The 10,000-nt window shown below is 44.6% G+C and overlaps 1 protein-coding gene across 1 annotated transcript in view; it reads left to right on the top strand.

Moving 5' to 3' along the window:
• Positions 1-10,000, top strand: part of LOC143296321 (uncharacterized) — a 26,872-nt gene that overhangs the window by 15,251 nt on the left and 1,621 nt on the right. The gene's annotated exons all lie outside the window — the stretch shown is intronic.

The following is a 10,000-nucleotide window of genomic DNA, read 5'->3' as shown; positions in this document are numbered from 1 at the left end:
CATACTGGTCATCGATTGTCAGTAGGCGGAACGGGAATAGGCGAAGCGGACCTGCTCCTCGTCTGGGTAGGCTAGGTAAAGGTAAGGCACTGCTGAGGCTGGGTAGGCTAGGTAAAGGTAAGGCACTGCTGAGGCTGGGTAGGCTAGGTAAAGGTAAGGCACTGCTGAGGCTGGGTAGGCTAGGTAAAGGTAAAGCATTGTTGATGCTGGGTAGGTCAGGTAAAGGTAAAGCATTGTTGATGCTGGGTAGGTCAGGTAAAGGTAAGGCACTGCTGAGGCTGGGTAGGCTAGGTAAAGGTAAAGCATTGTTGAGGCTGGGTAGGTCAGGTAAAGGTAAGGCACTGCTGAGGCTGGGTAGGCTAGGTAAAGGTAAGGCACTGCTGAGGCTGGGTAGGCTAGGTAAAGGTAAGGCACTGCTGAGGCTGGGTAGGCTAGGTAAAGGTAAAGCATTGTTGATGCTGGGTAGGTCAGGTAAAGGTAAAGCATTGTTGATGCTGGGTAGGTCAGGTAAAGGTAAAGCATTGTTGATGCTGGGTAGGTCAGGTAAAGGTAAAGCATTGTTGATGCTGGGTAGGTCAGGTAAAGGTAAAGCATTGTTGATGCTGGGTAGGTCAGGTAAAGGTAAAGCATTGTTGATGCTGGGTAGGTCAGGTAAAGGTAAAGCATTGTTGATGCTGGGTAGGTCAGGTAAAGGTAAGGCATTGTTGATGCTGGGTAGGTCAGGTAAAGGTAAAGCATTGTTGATGCTGGGTAGGTCAGGTAAAGGTAAGGCATTGTTGATGCTGGGTAGGTCAGGTAAAGGTAAAGCATTGTTGATGCTGGGTAGGTCAGGTAAAGGTAAAGCATTGTTGATGCTGGGTAGGTCAGGTAAAGGTAAAGCATTGTTGATGCTGGGTAGGTCAGGTAAAGGTAAAGCATTGTTGATGCTGGGTAGGTCAGGTAAAGGTAAGGCACTGCTGAGGCTGGACAGGTTAGGTAAAAGGTAAGGCACTGCTGAGGCTGGACAGGTTAGGTAAAAGGTAAGGCACTGCTGAGGCTGGCGCGAAGCGCGTCGAGTTACGATGCTGGTCAGGCATCTGCTTAGCAGATGTGGTGCAGCGTATATGGATTTGTCCGAGCGCAGTGACGCCTCATTGAGCTACCGATACTGATACTGTGAGGCTGGGGATAGGAGTGGAGGGTGGCGGTGGAGTTAGGGTGGGAGGGGGAAGCTGAGAATTTGGCGGTAAGGTTGTGGGGGGTGTTAAGAGTGGTCGCGCTTGGAGTATGGGGAAAAGCTGAGGGTGAGATGAGAGATGGGAGGTTGGGAGTGGGAGGAGGTGGGCGTGAGCTAGAGGTGGTGGTGGTGGGTGGGTGGGTTGGGGAATGGGGACTTCAAAGGGGTAGACAGACTTCAGTCGTAGTTCATGAAGTACGTGGTTTTATTTTCCACGTGCACTTTGAGCAGAGTGTCGGTCTCAGTTCCTTCACTCGCCGGTAATAAAAAAATTTTTTTAAAAATAAATAATGGTATTTATATAGCGCTGAATCTTGTGCAGAGACTTCTTCTTCTTCTGCGTTCGATGTTTTGGCTGCGTCAGACGGTCACCCCTGTCGCCACGATGTAACCCACGGTCTTCTCCAGGTCGTGGCGGTCTCCCCAAAGCTGCGCCTGTAGCTCTGTGCCCCCTGGCCAGGTTTGACGCCGTAGAGCTTCATGGGTTGGGCAGTGTTGGAGGATGTGTTCAGGGGTCTGGGGTCCAGTGCCACATGGACACTCATCAGTGTGGGCGATCTTCATACGGTGAAGGTGACTCAGTAGTCGGCAGTGGCCAGTTCTCAGTCTGAAGAGGACTGTCTGCTGGTGTCTCTGGAGCTGGTGGATTGGATCGACACCACTGTTTGGACCCAGCCTTCTCTTCCACTGGTTCTGGTATCGGTTGTGGATGATGGTCCTGGCCTCTCTGTAGAGACAAATCAAAGCGCTTTCGCACCAGTCATTCACACGCATGCATAACTCTAAAACTGGAGAAAAAAAAACTGAAGACAAGGAAGAGGCAGGGAAGGGAGGCTATTTTGGGAAGAAGTAGGTTTTAAGGCCAGACTTGAAAGAGCTGAGAGTGGAGACTTGACGAAGCGAAAGAGGAAGTTCATTCCAATTCCAATTGCAAGGTCCAGAGACAGAGAAAAACGGCGGCCAACAGTCGAATGTTTGAATTTGGGTATGCGTAAACAGAGTGGATCCGAAGCCGATCGTAGAGAGCGAGATGGAGTGTAGAGGTGAAGGCACCCACAGAGATAGGAAGGGGCAGATTTGTGAATACATTTATAATTTAGAGTGCTGATCTTGCAGTTTATTCTGTGTGAGACACGGAGCCAGTAGAGATATTGCAAAAGAGGAGTGATGTGCTCAGATCTTTTCTTTCTGAGGGCGAGTCGGGCAGCAAAATTTTGTCTGCGCTGAAGGGACTGAATGGATGAAGCAGGCAAACCAGACAATAGAGAGTTATAGTAGTCAAGGCGAGAGAGAATGAGAGAAACGGCCATGCTGCACTGACAACACAGTCTTTTTTTGTCTTTTTTCTTTTCTTTCGGGGGGTCTTTGCTATCCAACTCTTTATCTTCACAGAGGGCCTTGGTCCTTGGCTGTGGAAATGTCTTTCACCAGACTGCCAAGTCTTGGATCAGTGTGCGAGGCTTTTCATCATCTGCTGTTCAAATATGGAACTCTTTGCCTCACCACGTCCGTCACAGCCCCTCACTGCCTTCCTTTTAAGTCTAACCTCAAGACTTTCCTCTTCCAGCAGCATTTCCTCCAGACCCTCTCTCATACGTGAAAGTAGTTAGTTGTTTGTGTAGATATGTTTGTAACGCTGCATTGTGTGTGCGTCGAATGTATGTGTGTATGGATGCATGCATGCATGTATGTATGTATGTTTCTGTTGTACGCACGAATTTGTATGCGCATATATATGTTTATTGTAAATGATTGTGAGTTGAGGACTGAGTGTGTTTCATATGCGTGTCTGTGTGGATTGTAAAGCGCTTTGTGCAATGAGGAAAGCGCTGATAAATTCCAGTTGTTATTATAATCATTATTATTAATATCATTTCCAAATGTTCGCTATTTGCAGCAACCCAGCCCAGATAAGAAAACAAATAAAACTTCAGGCAGAAACACACACACACACACACACACACACACACACACACACACACACACACACACACACACACACACACAAAGGGTGGAGCTCTCAGTGTAGCGACGCGCTCTCCCTGGGGAGAGCAGCCCGAATCTCACGCAGAGAAATCTGTTGCGACAAAAGGAGTAATACAATACAATACAATACAATACAATACAATAATACCGAGACAACTTTTGATGTTATCCCTCCGCCCCCTTCTCTCTCTCCCCCCCCCCCCCTCTCTCTCTCTCCCTCTCTCTCTCTCTCGCTTTATCGTCAGTACTATTTGCTGATAGTCTCCAGCAACCCTTCTGGTGTACAGTGACTTCACTGATCCATTGCGAGCTGTTGCTTCTTGATAGTCTTCCCACACCCTTCCTGTTTCTTCTGTCTTTTGATCTGATAACAGATTTGTCAGTCTGACGATTCCATTCAAGATCTCTTTTTTTTCTGCCCCATCATCTGCACCCCTCATGTACGTTTATATGTATTTGACTGTGCTTTCATATCTGTGAAACTGCGTTTTGGGGGCATATCTGTTATGCATGTGTGGGTGTATGTGTGAATGTGTGTCTTCATGTTTTATATTTATTTGCTTATTTATCATCATTGTTGTCTTATTTATTTAATTATTTATTTATTATTATTATTATTATTTTATCATTATTTTCATTACTACTACCTTTTTTCTTTCTTTTTTTTGATATCATAATTATTATTTATTTATTTATTTTTGTAAGCTATATATATTTTTTTTTTTTTTTTTTTTTTCGTCTCAAGGCCTGACTAAGCGCGTTGGGTTACGCTGCTGATCAGGCATCTGCTTGGCAGATGTGGTGTAGCGTATATGGATTTGTCCGAACGCAGTGACGCCTCCTTGAGCTACTGAAACTGAAACTGAAACTGCACCGGTTCAGTGGCATTACTCCCACGCCGCTCATCTAGATTCCCCCATACACGGCCACACCCGGGTTCGTCCGTCACAGTTCCAGCGTCGGCAGTCCACAGGGAACGGAACCATCGATGTTAGGTCGCCAGGAGGCCACACACCAGAGGAGACCCTGCACTGCTGCTGAGTCCCCTCTGTGGTATTCAGTGGTGCCTGTTCAGATTCAACGTACTTAGGACGTCACCTACTGAGCCTCCTACTAATGACAATAATGGCTTAGTCACGGAGCCAGTCTGAGTGAGCGTCCCCCCCCGGAGTGGAGACCGCCACCACGTCCCTCAAACAACAGTCCCCCATGAATATGCCGACACTGAAGACATTGACAGGACTCACCCCAAGCGCAGAAGTGGAGGGGTATCGAAACAGGTTACCATGAGAGCAGGGCATGAAAGGCCACAGACTTTGAAAACTGTTTTGTTTATATTGATGATGAAGAAGGAGGAGGAGGATGACGATGACGATGTTGCTATGGAGGTCCATTCTGGTTTGGGGTTGCGTGACAAGGCTGTACTCTACGCTTTCTGTCATAATGATATACCGGCGTTAACCAGGCCCGAGAGATACACATTTGCAGTGTTGGTCAGGTAATTAGAGCAACACACCCAAAGACGCATCATTGAAGTGGATGACACTCGACTGTGTGGTCCCAGTCTCCCCATTTAAGCCCACAGCACACTCAACTCTGGGTAGGAGCCGGCCACGGGCCGAAAAACCCACCTCCGCTGGGATTCGAACCCGCATCCTCCCAGCTGTCAGTCCGCGACGCTGACCACTTCGCCACGGCCGCTGATTTCTTTTATCTTACCTGTGTCACCTTGCGCGTCTTGAAGAGACAGCTGTTCCTTTTGTATGTTATATGTGGCGATGCAGTTGATGTGCTATCATATATATATATAGAGAGAGAGAGCGTGTGTGTACTCGACTGTACGTTCATAATGGAAGGAGGTCAAGTAAACAAACACAAGCAAAGTAATATATATATATATATATATATATATATATATAGATAGATAGATAGACAGACAGATATCTTCACAGAAAAATACCTGTCCATCTCTGTCATATACATCAACCATAAATACATGTTGACTGTTAGGTCCGTAGCACCAAAGAAGTTACAATGCCCATTGAAAACTGTACACGTGTGAAGTGAAGCGAAAACAGAAGAAGAAGAAGAAGAAGAAGAAGAAGTAAAGATGGTAAACGGAGCCAGGGAGGAAGGACAGAAGGAAAGGAAAAAAGGTATAGATTGTTAGATGCATCAAATATAGGAAATATAAAAAAAAAAGAAAGAAGTAAACTAACACTAAAGAAACTTGGAAGAAACAGGGAGATCTTGTTTAACCATAATTTCAATGTAATACCCCCACACCCACACCCCCGCCCTCACAAAATAAAAAAGAAAGAAAACAAAAATGTCAAGTATTGGAGAAACAAATCAATTCATTTATACAACGATATATATATATATATATATATATATATATATATATATATATATATATATATATATATATATATATAAGAAATCAACGAAAACAAAGAAAGACAAACAAAAACAAAAGAAACCCTCTTCCCCCCCCCAAAAAAAAAAAAAATTAACAAAACACACACACACACACACACACACACACACACACACACACACACACACACACACAACAAAAGACCGCAGAACGTCGTAGTTTCTGGAAGCTTCCATTTGAACAGCACAGGCCGTTACCTCCCTTGGGCAGGAAAGCCAAGTCCTCCAGTCACTGAACGAAGAACCGGTCCCACTACCACAGGTCCCCGAGTCCGGGACGGAAAACCAAGAGCAGGCAGAGGAACAGACCAAGGTCGATTCAAAGCCTGAAGAAAAGAAAAGGCGGAAGACTTCCGGCAAAGAAAGAAAAAACAGGAAAACAAACCGTAAACAGCAAAGGAAAAATCGAAAGATGGCCAAAAAAGTAATTCAAGCAAAATGATGCATGTGACATATGCCAATTCCAAAGAAAAAACAAACAACAACAACAACAACAAGAACAACAACAACAACATCAACAACAACACACACACACACACACACATACATACACACACACGCACGCACGCACGCACGCTCGCACACATACACACACACACACACACACACACAACGTTTCAGCAAAAGCAAAACTGAATTCTACATGTATTTCTTGCCATCCACCAAGTAAAATGGCACAAAGGCATGCATGCATCACTTCTCCGAAAGGTTAGGCCAGACTATTACCCTGTCGCAGCCAACAGCTGTATGGTCAACGGTTTCTCTTCTTCAATGGGAATTCCTTTACAGCTTAGTCTTTTATAAAGGACTATGTCTGCCAAACTAAGAGGGGCAGGGGGAGGCGGAGTTTGGGGGTGGGGGAGGGGGAGGAGGAAGAGATCGCACCATCTCTTAGTGCTTCAGTCTTTGGGGCTGTTTGGGAACCATCCAAACGCCGACTGTCGCAAAAGCCCTCTTGGTCAAGAGAGAGAGGGGGCAGTTAACTTGAGCAAGACACTCTCCTCTTTTGTCAGCTTCTGGCCCAGACAGTCGAGGCAGCAATTGCCTCCTCTGCTGTTCTGATGGTCATAGTCGGACAAGACTACACTGTCATACATTCATGTAAGTAGGTGCTGTGTTCAGTCCTATGCCATGTCTGAAAGTGTCCCATTTGCGCATTTTGAACGAGAAACAAAAGCAATCCATTCCATACTTTCACACACACACACACACACACACACACACACACACAGAGGCTGAGAGAGAGATAGAGAGGGAGAGAGAGGGATGGAAAGGGGATGGAGGGGTGGAGAGATAGAGAGGGTACTGGGAAGAGAGAGAGGGAGAGAGAGAGAGGAGGTGGGGGGGGGGCGAAGGGAGGGGGAGTAAATGATGGTGTACTCTATCCTTCAAATTCAACCTCCATTGCACAGGGAACATAGTCTCTGTGTGCTAAAGAACAGATGAAATTACACAAGCTGCTCTTTATTCTACGGGGCACTTTCGGTTTATTTCACTCTATTTTATTTTTTGCTAGATATTGGAGTGTCATTCTGGAATGGGTTGGGTGCTGTTTTCTGTCACAAGAGGCAAAGCATTCGTGAATTACATATGATTCCTGCTGATTTCATATATATATATATATATATATATATATATATATATGGGTATTCTACACACACACACACACACACACACACACACACACACACACACATGCCTTTCGTACAAAATTTTCTAAGAATATAAAATGTATATGCGGTAAGCAAATAACTGTAAGCCATCTACTCGTTCATTGTCCGAGCATAAGACAGTTAATTCCAAAAAATATAACTGATGACTTTTCTTCCAATATTTCATTAGCCACTGAAAAGATTTTGAATGATTATTCATTGCTTAGAATGTTTTCGGAAATTTTAAACTCCAGTCCAGTTGGTATCCTCCTTTGATGTATTACAATTAATTAATGTTGTTATTTATATTTACATTGTTGTAGGTTAATACTTGTTGATATGCATATACATATTCTCCCCCCCCCCCCCCCCCACCATGACATCTCATTCAATACACACCACAATCTCTTTAGACTTTTTCTTATAATAATCTACCTTTCCTCTGATACATAACATGAACACTTTTTAACACTAATATTCACATGCACACCCTTTCCTTTATTCACTACTTGACTCCTTTCCGTCTAAAAACACTTATAGTGAATAGACGTTAAACTGAAGAAGAACACACACACACACACACACACACACACACACACACACACACACACACACACACACACACACACGCATGCACGCACACACACACACACGCACGCACGCACGCACACACACACACTTTTCTGTTACAAAAGGCAAAGCATTCGTGGATTACATGTGATTCCTGCTGATTTCTTATATATGTGTCTATGGGTATTCTACACACACACACACACACACACACACACACACACACACACACACACACCACCACCACCACCACCACCACCACCAACAACAACAACAACAACAACAACAACAACAGCAACGAAACCAAAAGCGGTGGAGGCGTTGGGTGGGTACAAGGGAGATGATACCAGTACTTAAATGTATCGATCCAAATCATCGTTTTTCTCACCGTCAGAAACTCTGCTTGTCGAACTGAAAGGTGTGTGTGTGTGTGTGTGTGTGAGAGAGAGAGAGAGAGAGAGAGAGTGTGTGTGTGTGTGTGTGGTCGACGTGGAACGGTTCTACCCGAGGAGTATTTTTTGTTTCGTTTTTTGCTTTTAGGTTGTTTGTTATTCAACGGGGTGAGCATGGGAGTGTACACTGATTTGGGTATTCTGTCTTTCTCAACGTATGCAGAATACACCATTCAGATGATTTTTTTTTTAAAGCAATAGAAGTAAATGACTATCACATACTTGTCCAATGTCCAAAAACAAGACAACCGATCTTTGATTAAAACTAGCCGACCAGTAACCACCAAAACAGACATTTTGTCCTTGGGAGATATTTTGAACTATTATTTATTACTATAAAAAAAAATCTGAATGTTTGAATGAAAGCCCAGTTGGTATCTACCTTTGACTGATCACGTTGTTTTTTTGTTGTTTTTTTTTATCATCATAAGCATGCCTTATATTGTTACAGGGATGTTTAATTCATTGTAATAATTCATATCATAACTCACTGTTAGTCAGTCCAGTCCTTTGTGGCTCTTCCTTTCCTACTACTCTCTTACTTCCGTTATCCCACCACCTCTTCCCTCGTACCCCCTCCTCCATCTCTCAACCGCACATACACATTTACATACCTCTCCCCCCAGTCTAATATCAGTTGACAGTGAAAAGATATTAAACTAAAGAAAGAAAGAAAGAAAGAAAAAAGACGTTTTCTGACCAAACTGTACACAACACGATTTCCTGATATTCAACAAAAAGTTTGCGTACTTCAGGTCTGTGTGAGTGCATTGTGTTGTTTATTTTCTTTCGTTTGTTCATGTTTTATGATGATGGTTTACATGGCCTGGTGTTTGTTTTCTTTCGTTCGTTTATGATGTTGGAGGAGGAAGGTGGCAGAATGGTTAAGACGTCCAGCTAGCTACCAATACAGAGAGTCCGTGAGGGTGTGGGTTCGAATCCCGCTCTCGCCCTTTCTCCCTAGTTTGACAGGAAAATCAAACTGAGCGTCTAGTTTTTCGGATGAGACGATAAACCGACATCTTGTGTGCAGCACGCACTTGGCGCATTAAAAAAACAACAAACAAACAACAACAAAAAACACGGCAACGAGAGTGTTGTCCTCTGGCAAAATTATGTAAAAAAAAGAAATCCACTTTGATAGGTCTCTCTCATTCCCTCGACCGCTGGGGTCGTTGGGGGGACATGAGGAAGATGTCATAGCTCGCCATGCCGTTCTGTTGGCAGCTGTCGTAAGGAGATCTGGCATCGTCATTTTGGTCCATTCCTTGACGTTGTCGGACCAGCTCTTTCTCTGCCGCCCCCGTCTGCGCCCTCCCTCTACAGTCCCTTGCAGGATGGTTTTGGAGAGGGTGTTATGTCGTATGACGTGACCAAACCATGCCATCTTCCGTCGTTTGACAGTCGCCAGCAGTGGTTCTTGGGGCCCAACAAGGTTGCTGACCAGGTTCCGCACATAGTCATTGGTCTTGTGCTCCTTGTAGGAGATGTGTAGTCGTCTCCTGATAGGTACACAAATGTTTAAGCATGCACTCAAGACCTGACAAGCGCGTTGGGTTATGCTGCTGTCAGGCCTTTGCCTAGCCGATGTGGTGTAGCGTATATGGATTTGTCCGAATGCAGTGACGGCTCCTTGAGAAACTGAAACTGAAAACTTTTGGTTGGTTTACTTGGCTGGTTGTTCC

This window comes from Babylonia areolata, chromosome 21 (assembly GCF_041734735.1).
Source record: "Babylonia areolata isolate BAREFJ2019XMU chromosome 21, ASM4173473v1, whole genome shotgun sequence".
Classification (NCBI taxonomy): Eukaryota; Metazoa; Mollusca; class Gastropoda; order Neogastropoda; family Buccinidae; genus Babylonia; species Babylonia areolata.
This window is presented reverse-complemented; position numbering and strand designations above follow the sequence as displayed.